The 15,955-nt window shown below is 39.8% G+C and overlaps 1 protein-coding gene across 6 annotated transcripts in view; it reads right to left on the reverse strand.

Moving 5' to 3' along the window:
• The window catches only part of map2 (microtubule-associated protein 2), a 50,097-nt gene extending 34,504 nt beyond the window's left edge, over positions 1-15,593 (reverse strand). For 5 of the 6 annotated variants that reach the window (XM_086052575.1, XM_086052574.1, XM_086052572.1 and 2 more), the window contains exon 1: positions 15,521-15,593. The gene's annotated coding sequence lies outside the window, so the exon portion shown is untranslated. Of the gene's footprint in view, positions 1-6,295; positions 6,383-15,520 lie in introns of all 6 variants that reach the window. The other variant, XM_086052570.1, reaches the window with a different exon arrangement.
• Positions 15,594-15,955: the final 362 nt, after the last annotated feature.

Genomic DNA, 15,955 nt, shown 5'->3' on the forward strand with positions numbered 1-15,955 from the left:
CAAGGAACTTTATTTAATGCTGTTGTTTTACATGTTCATTCAAATCCAGGGCCTATTTACATGGAATTGTTTTGTCCGCTGACAACGTTTTTGACCCTGAGAAAAAAAAAAAATGTTGTATGTTTTTCAAAGCAAGCGCAGAGGCAACACTTGAATAAGTCCAATTTTAAACCTACATTAACGTCGACAACGATTATATAGCCTTTACAAAGACCCCGAAGGACAAACAGTTGTCTAGTGAATGTCATATGGCCTGGCCTTTTTGGTAGGTCTGTGTGAATGGGGTTTGTTTTGTTGGCGGTGTTATCATCTTTACATAAAGCCTTTCATAAAACGGAAACCTAAAAAAAAAAAAATGTAAAAAAAAAAAAAAAGGAGAAGTTTCCCTTTTTACAATGTCATGTACACATACCCTCAATCGAGTCAGAATTTCTTTCGGGCAAGGACAACATAGCCTAATCTCCCTCGTCATTAACCTGTTCCGCCTCCCGCAAAAATTAAGCACGGTGTAAGCCACGACATATGGTTTCATGTGTGGAAGCAACTAGTTTGTCTCATTAAAAAATATCCGATACTCTAAAGCTTCCAGTGCCCTCAGGCTCTATCCACACACCATAAAAGAAACACTTGTGCATTAGTTTGTTCATTATAATGAAGAGCTGCGTAAAGGAGCTTTAGAAATCCTGCGCAAACACAACATCAAACCACTTTAATGGATGCTTATCATTCACACTTTGCAGCCATGCCGACTATATAAAGTTTATGTTTATGGAGTTTGATGGGGGGAAAAAAAAGTAGGTATGAAACTTCAAGAAAACAGCTGAGCCAAGGTGCATTTAAGATTCCTGGACAGACCTCTTATAATGATAATGACAGAATGGTATTCAAAATGTATTAGCACGCATGATGTGATGTTATCAAACCTGAGCCTGATTTGACGTCTTTTAATACAGCGTCTGAAAGGCAAATGCAAACCGGCACCACAGAGCGAGTATGTCTCTGTTTGTGTTTACATTTTTGAAATGTCAGAAACAAAAATGATCGTAACGCATCTGTTGAGCAATGCAATCTTGGAGCCAGTCACAAGAAGGAGTCATGCCATACAATGTGACAAAAAATGCTATCAACGTTGCATCCCGTTTGTTAGCTTCCCCAAATTTATTGAGCAATCTGTTAGAGTAAATTAGATATTTAGCGCCCACCGACTGTTAGGATCTTAAATCAGGTCTTAAAAGTGTGTACAGTAAATATTACTATTTCTATTAAACAAATGCTTCCATTACATTATGCAGCAGTCCCTTTATGTTGTACTGAGAAAATGCAAGACTCAAGTTGATGAGATACAGTGTAATGGCATGGTACATAGTCTGATTAATGTATGCAACTCAAAATGTGTGATTTGTAATGTCTACATTACAACACGGTTATAATAGTTTATTTGAATATTTGTTTTTGTTTGGACTTTTGATTTTTTAATCTAGTCCAATCTAGACATTGGAGAAAGACATTGCTCAATAATAGGGTTGTTTGTTTGTTCTAGTAGAATAACGACCAATCATGGCTCAGCTTCAGAAAACATGTCAGCCATGATTGGTCGTTACCTGAGCCCTGAGCAGTTGTGATGTCATTTTCAGTCGACAGAGGTGACAAAATGGACGCCCCCAGAGATGGTTAAAAACGGGTGGATTAACTCTTATTCCACCAACGCAATATTTATCAGAATGCCATTTTTCCACTAGTGGGCTTGCATCGAACATATTCTTGAAAAAAATATGTCTGGGTTGACTTCCTCTTTAGGTATTTTTGCCTTAATCCAAATCAGTTTGTAACAACAGACACTTTTAGTGTTCTTGCATCCACTCAGATGCAGACATCAGTGTGCTGTAAGGATGACCCCGCAAGAGTCATTTCACATCCCTCCATCTACCCATTTTCTATTGAATACCGCTTACTTTCATTAGGATGAATTGGAGCCTATCCCAGCTGACTGGGTGAGAGACAAGGTGCACCCTTGACTGGTTGCCAGCCAATCGCAGGACACATATAGACAAAAAAAAAAACATTCACGCTCAGTGTGAAATCTGACAGCACAAGAAATGGCAATCGTGGAGTAAATGTACACTTTTTCCGGTACAGCTACAACAGCGCTGTGGTCCGCCATTAAAGCAAGGTAACTGCTTCTGCGGCTACTGGTCATATAGTGAAGCTAACAGTGCCTTTTAGCAGCACAGTGACGCAGCAACTTTACAGCAGCACATACTGATGCAGAGAGGAACAATGAGTACAAGACTACAAGGCGGCTAAAAAGAAACGGAGGCAGAGACTCACCTGGCTGACTTTGATATGGTCCGTGACTCAGGGGAAAGCTTACGTCCGAGTCTTGGAAAAGTGACAGTGGATAAAGGGTAAGAGCAGTTGTGAGGGTAGAAAGGCAGAGAGACAGATTTGCCTCTTAGTCCTTTGGGAATGCAGTGGCAGGTGGTGTCTCTTAATACACGAGCACGCGCACACGCGCACAAACACACACAAAGCTAGCACCTGCAAATCTGCGGGACAGATGGAGGGAGGATGAGGTGGAAGCTGAGGGGAGAAAGTAGTAATCAGTCAACTCCAAAGAGAGCTAGTTGGGGTCGCAAAATTGTGGGTTTGTGATTGTCGGCGTGCTGTTCGTGGTTGTTAGCATGACAAGTCAAATACAGATCCACTTTCCTGCTGCTGTCTTGTCACACGTACACAGACACACACACAAACTTTGAAATGCTTGTTAAGGGCATGACAAAAGCAGTCATGCTGTCTGGTGAGGCGCGGTTCTGCCACTACTGTAAGATTGGAAAACATTGATAGCACCACACACTGCTAGACAGTAACAAACTGCATGTGTCCAGACAAAGATTATTAAGCATGTTCACTAGATTGTGTGACAGAGATGCGTCCTAAGCGATGTTACCCACTTGAGTGAGTGGCTCGACATTCAATTATCAGTAAGATCGATATGACAATCAGATTCTGACTGTATGATAACGTTCAGTAAAAAATAACACAGTTTCACGGTATCCTGGAATTGCAATTACAGGTCTAAAATGTATTGTTTTGAAGTCGTGTTTTTCATTGAAGCAATCTACTTTTAACAACAGAGCGCGTAGTCAACAAAAAAAGAAAATAAGAAATTGTTTTTTTCTAAATACAATGAAAACGTTACGACAGTAAAAGTAGTTAGATCTCAAAAGAACGACGGTGGTAGCTAATTTTCTGCCTCTATCAACTAACGTCAGAGCGGAAACAAACTGATGTTGGTCTAATGGTTCCCGATAGTATAGAACAACACACATACACAGTGCAATGAAATATTTGCCCCGTCTTGTTTTTTTTTTTTTTATTTATTTTTTTTTTTATGCAGCAGTATTCATCACACTTAAATATTTAGAATCATTTGACCACTTTTAATGTCTCGCAAAGACGCTTTCTAATTGATTACATATATTCGGCCCTGTGTGCAACACGAAATCCTTCAGGCACACGGTCGGCCATCAGTTTGGCTTAACAACCTGAAACATACCTCAACGTTCACATCTGAATGAATGATTTTTTTAAAAAAATTTAGGTTTTAGAGGGGACAAGTCAAAGACTGGATTTATTGAACTGAGATGCTGTAGTATGACTGGCGGACATGACAACAATTTGGCAGAGAGTAGTCGAAAATTCCTCCAGTGTGATTGACATGCAAATATTCCTATATACAGTGTATGAGAAATCAGGAAGGAGTATATTTGGACATTTTTCAAGCTTGAAGTAAAAAAAAGAACAACTCATACAGCCTTGAAGGTCAGACCTCTTTATACATCCAGACAAATTCGTCTTAAAAAAGCTGACCGAAGAGTACTTTTGCCTTAAAAGCATGAAATGCAAACTTGTATCCGGTCTTTAATAGTTCAAAAAACAGCCAGGTATCTGTTTTTGTAAAGGTTTTGTACCAGACTTGCAATTGACTGGTGTACTTTGGAGGACAAACTGAACTTTGCAGCACTGCAAGTGAATGCTGATGCGCTGCACTTTTATCTGCTTGAAAAAAATGCATAGTTGTCATTGGGAGGCGCAAGTTACTTTTACCAGTTAAAGGATCTATATGTCCTCAAATATTGTACAATAATTGTGTTTATCTGTAAAAAGATCAAATGCAACGCCAAGTCATGTCATGGACGAATAGCAATGATGTCATGACATTCGAGAATTTAGGGTGATAGTAGCGACCTAAATAAGCACCGTTGTTAGTATTAACTCAATGTTGATAAAAGAAATGCATTTTTTTATACATAACATCAATTTCCTTTTTGCACATACAGTAGCCTCATAAAATGTATTTTTCAAAATAAACGTGATATTCATCGATATTTATGGGTGGCGATCACCCGAATTAATTTTTTTTGTTTTGCTCCTCGCCCAGGTTTCTTAGCAGTTTGTGATGTAACATCTTATTTACATGAAAGGTCACAAGGCACACACCTATTCTTACAATAGGCGGCTATCCTACTACAAACTGTGGTAATTGAAATGTCAGCTCATATAAACGGAAACGAAAAGTGAACCGTTGTTGTCCTTGTCATGTCCTGCCTGAGAGCATGCGTACTATATTATCACCCTACACTGATCTATGAATATGTACTGTATATTGAAGCACTGAAACCACCCATCAGCAAACACTTGAATGTAATCCAAAGTGTATGTTTTGTGTGGCACGCATGCAAACACAGACGATGCCATATGGGACTCAGTGCAAATTGTATTCAGTGCTTGTGTGTATTGGAATCCATTATTCATCATTACTAAATCTATAAAAACAGCTAAATTATTTGAACCCCATTCCTGGGTTGCTCAAATTTCTGGCTGATCTTTCTGAGGAGCCAGATTAAGTAAAAATGAGCACCAAACCACAACCTCTTGTGCCCCTTTGAGAACCGGATCAAAATTGTTATGTGCATATCATGCATCAGCAGACCATCATCCTCTTGTGTGTTTTTTTTTTTCGCACCGCAGTAAAACATTAACTATTTCCTGAGGGAGTACTGAATTCGGTCCGGTTGCTCCAATTACTATTACACGGCTTCTGGAAAATTGACTTTCAGCCAAAAGTCATTTTCATGAATGATTAATAAGGTTTTACTGATTAAAATTGTCCATCATAATGTCAGCGCAATTAATTAAGTCGTAGACCTATTGTGGTTCAAGAGAAGACGGTTTTGCGATGAAGCCTTTCCCATTAATCAATGTTTCCTGAACAGATGTGTTACCTGTTCAGTTGAATTTGGCAGGTTACAGATCTTATGTTTTTTTTCTTTTAATTGGTTGGGGTTGAGAAATAAAAAGAAAAGAAAAACCTCAATTGCCCGGTACATCACAACTATTTTCATTTGAACTATTTTCATTTGTACGCCACATTCTATACATAAAATTGACAACGTGTGTGTAAATAAACAAATGAATTAGATGAAGTGACCACGTTACAAAACTAAAAGTATTTTCTAAAGGTTTACCATAGTGTAAACAGTCACACACTGCATGGTGGGCCAGAGATTTCATGACGCATTCGTGATGTCTGCTAATACAGAATAAACATGGAAGGAGTACTGTATTTTCTGGCCTATAAACCCACACCTTTATATAAGCCGCACCCACTCTGTTTTTAAAAATAGGATGAGAAAACTATGTTTTAGCCGCACCTATCCATGTTGAAAAATTAGATATTTACTGCATTTACAGAACGATTTTGAACTTTAAATTTACATGTATATACCTGAACAGATTCTTTCCTAACAGTGCCTTTAATACGGCAGCAACTTTGCTGATTACATCGGAACAGATCCAAGAGAAAATAAACAGTCATTTCACTGCCCGCTGCCACTCCAGTTTGTCAGTTAAGGTCAACCTTTTCTACTTCCACATACTACCTAATGCATAACCTAGTGCAATAGCGCCCTCGCCTGTTGAACTCCTCCAACTGCAGTCACATCCTGTTAATGGCAATTGTATTGTATTGTATCGTAATTCTGGTTAGAGTGCCCCTAGCGGTGGAAGAAAAAGCCACAGAATAGCCGCGCCTTTATATAAGCCGCATGGTTTCAAAACATAGGAAAAAAAGTTGCGGATTATAGTCCGGAAAATACGGTATATCGTCACTGTCATGTGAAAACCGCTGATGTACAATTTTGGAATGTTTTTTAATTGTCACGTTAATGCAATGTCTGTAACCCGGCAAACCATTCACGTAAAGATAAGAAAAATGAAAAAAAAATGGACATACGTGTTTTTCACAGGACAGCGACGATATCCAGTACTGTGTCTCTGTCCAAAACTCCATGAAAAGTTTTTACGAGCAGCCATGCATTCCCTGGTAAAACAAATCAAACCAAATTATGACAGAATCCTGCTAGACGTGCAACTAATTGACCTTTCAAGACTATGCTGATTGGTAATGATCTCCTTTGGGAGAAAGCAGGAGCGCTAATTGGTTGGCCCATGTGATTTAGAAATTTCTACTCATCTTAGATTTTCAAGGAATTATCCTCCTCCACATTCATTTAACTGTGTGAGAACTCTGCAAGTGAATGAATGGCACAGGCCAACTTGTTTCCCTCCATTTAATGTTGGTATTTTCATTCGAATGGAAAATAATGCATTCCTATTCCTCAGGGTGTAAGAGGCTATGAATCCATTAAGGTTGACCGATGAATCATCGCACCAACCCCCACTCTCAAGCCAATACAGATCTCACTATAATGGATATTTGATCACTCTGTTTATTGATGTTTTAAAAAAACAACAACAACACAAATATCCTGTTCAAAACACACATTTTAGCAACATATGTATCAATGTTTATTGTGTGCTGATGTCTTGTGTACTTGTGCAATGCCGGTTTGCTCGAGGGAGTGGTGAAGCCTGCTGTGCGTGGTGATGAGCAGCCTCTCAGTTTCCATAGCAACACCCTAACTCAGTCAGTCTCCATGGCAACTAATAATGGCATTACCTGATTCAGAAAATGTTCATATCAAAAGGAATAAGTTCTCATGGATGATGATTCCAAGATATGATGAAAATACCACAAAAATAATTTGAAAAAAGAAATCATATTTGTGTGATGACATTGCACATCCCTCCCACCTTCGTCAACCATTGTTCCAATTCCCTACGTACGTACCAATCATCAGAAAAAACAAGACAGTCAAAACCTCAACACAGGGTGGTGACTTCACTGGGGAGTAACCAACCACGATCCAACAGATAAGCGAAGAAACACCTTATACACGGCCTGCTTTTTTCTTTTCTGGGTCGCAGAAACAGAATGTCGCAGGCCAAAGTCACGCCGCCAATATTTCATCTTCAGAAGTAATATGAGAGGCATAACAGTGGCAGAACAGCACTTGTGTGCAAGGGAAATCTGCGATGCTCCCACCCTGTTGTGTTGAATGCAATGTCGCTGTCCAACAAGTATTGTGCATGTCACACCGGATGCTGACACTCTTCAGCGGATTCTGATGACAACTGACACAGAATGGAGTTTACTACTTGTTTTCAACCTGCAGAGGCCATGTTTATTACATCTCAAGTAGGAAGAACAACGCAATTTCAGCTATGGAATCTTAAAGTGGAAGTCAACCCAAACATCTTTATTTCAAGAATATGTTCCATGCAAGGCCACTACTTGAAACAAGGCATTCTGAGTTAATCCACCCGTTTTTAGCCATCTCTGGAGGAAGCCATTTTGTCATTTCTGTCGACTGAAAATGACATCACAACTGCTCAGGGCTCAGGTAACCAATCACGGCTGACCTGTTTTCTGAAGCTGAGCCGTCGTTATCTGAGCCCTGAGCAGTTGTGATGTCGTTTTCAGCCGACAGAAGGGACAAAATGGCCGCCCCTTGAGATGGGTAAAAACGGGTGGATTTTGCTGCTTAATTCATATTGCACAGACGCAATATTAATCAGAATGCCGTGTTTCAACTAGTGGGCCTGCTGGGAACATATTCTTGAAAAAAAATATGTTTGGGTTGATTTCCCTTTATGCTACAGCCATGTAATGGAAATTCCTACGAACAATATTATTTTTCTTCATAGGACTCTGGCACAGAAACAGTATTCCAGAACCTTCAGCTAGTGATTCTCCAATCCCAATCAAATTCCCATTTTGAACAATCCATTGATTAGTTATTTTCCCCAGAGTCGATAAAGGAAATTTGATTTCAAATGAAGCGCTCGACTTCTGAGCCGCTTGTACATTAGCAATTAAAATAAGGTCACCGGTGTCTTGTTGGCAACCAAACACTGGCAGAGGCTACTGCTCCACCAGACCAACACGTGCAATTTACAGACAATAACTAGACTGATCTTAGCCTTGTATTTCCAAGACTGTGCCATGCAAGCAAAGAAAAAGGACTCCTGCCACTGGATTCCTTCACTCGTCTCAGCTGTCGCCGCTGCAAACAAGATGAAGGCGCACGAAACAATGCGGCCCAACACAGCGGTACACTGCAATGAGCAAATCAAAAAGAGCGAGAGCCTGCTGACAAGAGGTGCATGCGTTGAAGGCTGCGCATGTGTTTGCACACAGGAGAGCTTGAACAGTAGGCGGCAGGGCCAAATGGTATAAAGTAAGTAAGTCTTAACACACTGACTTCACACTAAATAAGCATTTTAAGTTGTCGTAATAGACCAATCAAATGGATGTGAGCCAACGCAGAGGGATTGGGTGTTTGGCCTTCAATGTGGCGAGCCAGCCAGTAATAATGAACTTGGCACGAAAAGTAAGGTCAGCTGTTTAAGGAAACATGCGACCTCATGAAACCTTTTGGATTAAAATAAGAAGGTTAAGTGAGGTTTAGGTTTTTGTTACGGTAGGTAAGACATGTCAGCTAAACTTGATACGTCATCAGTTTTAAATCCTATGTACCGACTGGATAGGTGTTTGCCAACCGTGATGCTATTTCTTCCATTGCAATGAACTGAAATCCATTCTGGCAAAATTTGCGGGCCTGAGTTGTGTGCTTTTATGGTGGCGTGGCCTAGTTAGTGACATCAGCAAGATGGCTGGTTGAGCATCCGAACATGTGCTTTGGCATCTTCCAACCACTTGTCAGTGTTCTCATTTTGAATTTTATGTGTTTGACGTGTTTGGAAGATCCAACTCTCACCTAAGCCTAAACACAGTATGACTCTGCTTAGAGATTGTCTTATTTTTGTGTGGTGGAATTTTGCTGGGAAATATTTTTGGAACTCCAGAGACCGTGGTTGTTCGCATTGACATTTTAGACAACTCAAGCAGAAGTTTATATCAACTCAAGTCACGCAAATACAGCAGTGCTCTGAAGTCAAATGCCCACAAGGTCGCATTCACTTCAAAGCTGCAAGACTCCATCTACACCATACACATCATTAATATAAAAGTTAAGGTAGTGTTATTGCATGTTTTTAAACCATTTAAGGCATTTAATATGTTAAGCCTTTAAAACACACATAAAACACAAACACACATTTAAACACATAATTTATCGAGAAATCGAGAGCAATACTTAACACAAAAATATTAAATCTGATTCATCAATTAATCCAAAAATAATTGACTGAGTAATCGATTATCAAAGTAATTGTTAGTGTGCAGCTCTAAAATTGAAAAATATGCAGCTAATCCATGCGAGCGGTATCGGAATTGGTATCGGCCAGGATCACTCATGGATGATCGGTATTAGAATCGTCAGAATAAAACCTTGATCGGAACAACCCTAGTTCTCAAGGTTTAGAAATCCCACTTCATATGGACGTGCGCCCGAGATTTTTCATAAAATTTAGCCGTGAACTCTCCGCAGAAATGACTCAACGTGTTCCGAAAAATATTCAAGCCGTAATCTGACTGAGTATCACATCAATGTTAAATAAAATGATGTGTCATGTGTTCCATGTGGTAATGTGTCACCAAGTTAGGGTTTGGCAAGAGCAGATGATCTAAGATTAAAGCTTCTTAAGAAAGAAGCACACATATAAAGGCCTGCTGTAATGGATCTGATAGCTAAAAAGGGGGTTCCATGTGTTAAAAATACTACTAACTAGGAATCTAATAGTACCTGTTAAGAAGCATTGACAAGTACAGAGCTAAGATCCAAACGATATTCAAAAATTCCCGTATTACCATGTTTAAAAAAAAAAAAAAACTCCTTTGTGTCTGACAGGTTTTTGATGTTTTTTTCCCCCACTCTTCTCTTCTCTGTTTGGTTATGCACACATGTAGGTGTCATCACTGATACGTAGTGAAAAGAGGGACACATCACTCCCTAAAATGCTTAAAGACTTCAAAACCAAGCGTGAATAATTCATCTTCAAACTCGCTCAAGATAAACATTGTGACTCCCCACAGATCAACAGGTTCAGAGCGGCACAATCTACAAAGCATCTAGTGTGACACAGTCAGCAATCTGCAGGCGGGGACTGTGACTTTAATTTTTGGAGTAATCTATCATCCATTCCTCACAACCATCCCCTATCCGGAAAAAGTGACATTTCAGCAGATCTTCGGGGCAATTTTACCTGCACTTGAATACTTTACCTGCTTTCTTGTTTAGTGAGGAATATTTAGTTTGGGCCAAATATTTGGACAATGACAGAGTTGGCAAAATGCCTTTATAAAACACCACAAAATATTTAAAATAAAGGCAGGCAAGATGTGATTGAAATGTAGTCTTTTAGCTTTATTAAGCAATTTCACAAAATGGATTGATTACACAGTGGTGCCTTGAGATACAAGTGACCGAAGAGTATTTTATGATGTGAGCAGCCGTCCGAACGATTTGCGAGCAGAAAGCTAATATACGAACGCTGATGATGGCACTGAACTCGACTCAACCCACTTCACAATAAGCAGTAACTGGGCAGAGAGTGAATAAATCCTTTAAAAAAGAGGCTTCAAGCAGTTTATTGTCACTCCCACGTGTATCAGTTTGTGTGTACCAAACACTGCCCCCAGGTGGCCAAGCACGCACAACAGAATTAGCAGAACAATTTCCATTGAATTAAATTTTTTTAAAAAGTGGCAAACACTGCTTAATTTATTTAGTTTTTATTTCTATTTAATTATGTTAATACTTTATGTTTTCATATTGTACAGTATTAAAGTGCTATTTTCATTATTTAAAAAAAACACAAATATTTCCTTATTTTGGGGGGAGGCTGGAACTGAATAATTGCATTTCCATTCATTTTACTGGGAAAAGATTATTTGAGATATTGAGGTATGAGTATGTTGACGGAACATAAACATGTATTTCAAGGCACCACTGTAGCTATTTTATTCAGCATTTCGGAGGACTAAAAATACTTTAATCACTATTGGCCAATTGCAATACTCGGTTAACAAACATGCCTTCACAACATAAATATACGTCAGCAATGTTGTTGAAAAGGTTTGACATATCAATGTCAATATCTACAATCAAGTCTGCAAGGATGTAAATAGAGATTTTATAAATGCAGTGCAAACTGTTGGCAACATTCAATAAAATGAAGCCAGATTAGATTTTACCACAAAACATCAGATTCTTTGAATCAATGAAAGTTGAAACCAAGGTCAAATTGCATCAGAATGATGGAAAGAGACATTTACGGAGAAAGAAGCAAACAGTTCACGATCCTAAAGCATAACACATTATGTGTCTGCTTTTCACTTACGAAAGATTAAAAAGTAGCAAGAAAAAAAGAAAAAAGGAGCCACTAAAATGTGGCTGGAAGGTCTGGCAAAGAATCTCTCTTTCACAAGCATCTCTGAACTGATTTTCTGTAGCCATTTTGTAGCCCTGTTTAAAAGTTTAATTAAAATCTGAATGTTGTTTTATCATGAGTTTGGAAGAAAAAAAATACTGTCACTTGAATGACAGGATTTCTCTTGAGCAGACGACAGCTGAAAAAACACTGAATGCGATTTGTGCCGTTCAAGCATCCACAGAGGAACCGAGTGGCAACATTGTTAGGTGCACAAATGACAATTCCATGACCAGCCTACAAATGTTTTTCCGTACGTAAACAAAGAACTAGGTTCTATAGAAAGACGAAACTCTTTCACATAGCTGTGATAGGCTGCATGTTGAAGCGTTCCCTTCACGCTTGCATGTGTCAAGGAAGCCATTTTGAGCTGTATGAAAACCGAAGTAAGCCGCAGAGAACATGACAGTTTAAAAAGCCTCGGGTATATCTTCAACCCGTGCTGACAAACAAGCGCTCTTATACTTGATATGTCACAGTGTACAAGTATAGCGTCTGCTGAATAACGTGCATCTAAATGATGTTGCTTCATTCACACAATTGCAATGGAGCGCGTTGCCATGAAAGGAAAGAACAGAGTCATGGAAACAAACAACGGAAATCCTTCAATAGGTTTTCTGCAACTTACAACTGAGCCATTTTGCCTCCTTACCAGTGGAATATTTGTTTTTTGCCCGTTCTGATCCTAACTTTACCAACCAACAGTTCAAACCAGTAGATCAGAGATAATATGCTAAATGGAGAGAAACTGACATCTCGCTGGATCTCATCGCCACGTTGCTAAGCTACAAAGTTGATCCCCCCCCCCCCAAAAAAAAAAAAAAACGTTCCGACTTGGACTGTTTCCACTTTCCATTATGTAATCTTATTTTATCAAGCGCCACTGTGCGATTCACACCCCGAAAGAAAAGGGGCTTGTTACGTTTTCCCATCAATAGAATAATCGTCTCAATCACTAATCTACTTAGAATCACTGCAATGTAGTCACACGTGTAACAAAGTCAATTAGGACAGGCAGCAGTTATCCGATTAAGGGGTTAGGGTTCACCCTTTTTTTCCCCCCAAACTATCACGCCTGAGTGTCCTCTGGTGCTTTATTTTCAAAAGGTGTGCTTAACCAAAGCAGAGAACATGTAGAAGTCTGTAAACAAAGGCAGAAGGGGGGGCTCGTTGTGCATGCAAGCAAACTACGATTTGGTTCACTTTCTGTAAGAACTTGTGTGACTACTACATGGACTAGTAAATAGACAAACCACAGCTACATATATAGATTAACAGAATATCTAGCCCCTTTCACACCGCCTTTCTGGAAAATTGCCATATCAGAGGCGTGACAGAGCATTTATTCACTTGAGCTCTTCAGACAGAGCCCAACGAAGAAGGACATTCCCATATCTGAAGCGCACGTTCACACATTCCCTGAATACTCGTCAAATGGTGACAATTGCTTTCACATTATCGGCTATTAATCTTCACACCTTTACGCTATCCGCTTAAAGTAGGGAGTCAACCTAAACATATTTTTTTCCAGAATATGTTCTATGCAGGCCCAATAGGTGAAACAAGGCGTTCTAATAAATATTGCCATTGTGGAATAAGAGTTAATCCACCGGTTTATAGGCATCGCCGGGGGCGGCCATTTTGTCACTTCTGTCGACTGAAAATGACGTCACAGTCGTTCAGGGCTCAGGTAACGACCAATCACAGAGCCACTGATTGGTCATTATCTGAACCCTGAGCAACTGTGATGTCATTTTCAGTCGACGGAAGTGACAAAATGGCTGCCCCCAGAGATGGCTAGATTTTGCTGCTTATGCAATAATCAAGCCTGATTTGAACAATTTTTCTCATTTAAGATTAAAGTGTTAAGTTTGTGCCAAGGCCAAAGCAATATTAAGTGTCACTTTGGTGCCAATGAGCTGTAAATTGAGGAGCTTCATTTAGACAAAAGTGTTGGCATCATCTTGTGCTAATGAACGATGTCGAAGTGAGTTGAGGAGCTTCACTTTTACAAAAGTGCTCTGCCTGCCACCATCTTGCGGCATATTGATTCCAAAGAACTATGTTGAGATGAGCTGAGGAACTTCAGTCAGATGAAAGTAGCTACCATTCTGTGGCATTTCTAGGCAATTATGAACAATGTGGTGGGGAGCAACAGTCACCGATGGACATTTTTTTTTAGCCGTTTATTGGATGTGCTCACTCATGCAGAAGCTGCTCACTCACACGCAAACTCTGTGACGCGGCACACTACCACCACACCAAGACCCTCCTCTCAAAGGGACATGCATGTACACTGACAATATATGGCAATACAGTATTTTGTATACATTTTGTTCTTGCAGTTTGTTTCTTTGTGTATATTAAAAAAATGCATATGGCGTCTCAAGATCACAGATTTTTGATGGATGGGTGTGAAACGAATCTTCTGAGATAAACTGGGGTTCACTGTTCACCGTTAAGTGGTCTGCCTCATTAAGTACACGGTGTGATGAATAAAGACGACGCTGCACTTGTGCTTCATTGTCTCTGCTGGCTGACTGACAGTCCACCCTCCTACACCAGCGAGCGCCCACGACACAAGCGGTGATTCATAGGCACAGGTCTTAGCCAGCCAGGCATTACCTTGACATTTATACTTTCAACACTTGCCTGAAAGCTTGTTGTTTGAATACAGGAGGGGAACAAAAAAAAAAAAAAAACATACTTTTTGACACAAGTCACAATCGGGAACCGGCCTCACAAAATTTTTATGTAATGTGCGTCACACGCTATGCTATGTCAAAACTAATGGTCATTCGCCACATCTATAAACACTTCACTCTGATGATGTGCTTTACATTTTATCTCGGGGGGGGGGGGGGGGCAAAAGTGATGGAGGTGGTCAGCCTTGTCCTCCAGACACATAGGCCCGGTCTCAAATAGTAAGGCGGAGCCCACCCGCCTGCCTCCCTCCCTACCAATGACTCAATACATTGCTACATCATTGTGAAGGCATCAGACATTAACAGTGTCTCCATTCACTGCAGCTCCAGTGGGCACAAACAGAGAAATCAATAATCATTCCCTTTATGGAAATGAGACGTGAATATAGGCTGCATCAATTGGAGGAGAGCTGTATGCTGCATCTCATTATCTTGCAAGAGCCATTAAGAGGAATCTTTAATGGAGCTGCCACATTAGATTTTAAGTCCCATAAAATCATGTGCACTATATCAGATAAAGGCAGCATTTTTGTCTTTGGTGTGGCCACGCAAGCACAAAATGACTCAGCACATGTGCCCCATCAGATCCATTGTGTACTGGATAATTGTATATGTGGAGGCTTATCTCATTGATATATTGATTCAAGGCATTATACAACTTTCCCGCAGTACGTGTCTCAGTTAGAGGTACAATGCAGAGATTCTCGCCCGCCCGACCATTCATTTCGTATCAACACGCGTGATAAAACCAAAATGAGCCACGCACTCAATTCAGCCATTAGAGCTCAGCTTCCTGTGTTCACTCAACTCGGATTTAAATCAGACAAAAATATTGACGAAAAAGGGAGACCAGACAGCCCCAACTAGCAAGAATCAGAATCAGAAACAGCTCTCCAGTACACGAGCATGCCCGTTTAGTCTGCTGAATGTTATAAGCATCCGTTTAACTTTCATTTGCAGTCTAATTTAAGATGATGGTTTAAATTGTGAGGGGGAAAAAAAGTGTAATTGTTTTTTACCTGTTCGGCGCAGCGTCCCCCAATGCAACACCGGCTTTGTCAGACCACACAGTCACCGCACCGCAGGCTTCATGTACCGTAATGACTATATGACTCACGCCGATACATTTTTTTAGCCCATTTCGGCTCATTACGGTATTAGGTACCGCCCCACCAAAACACGAGGTAGATTTAGGTATCTTGTTTCTTGCAATAATTTTACGTTTTGTCACAAGGAAAAATAAAGTATTTTAAAATAAATTAAGAAAAAAAGAGGCAGTCATTTTATGACTGAACGGTAGGTGTTCATGTCACTTTTTTATCTTCAGTTGCAAATGTAGTTCTTAAAATGTTTGAAAATTGTATCACGTCCAAAAGTGTAATTAATCACTTTTTGCCATATTACCATTTAAAAACTCTGATATGGTACAATATTTGTCATTTTTATCCTGTTGT

Source organism: Filicampus tigris, chromosome 14 (genome assembly GCF_054856515.1).
Source record: "Filicampus tigris isolate MCC_2025a chromosome 14, RoL_Ftig_1.0, whole genome shotgun sequence".
NCBI classification, from domain to species: domain Eukaryota; kingdom Metazoa; phylum Chordata; class Actinopteri; order Syngnathiformes; family Syngnathidae; genus Filicampus; species Filicampus tigris.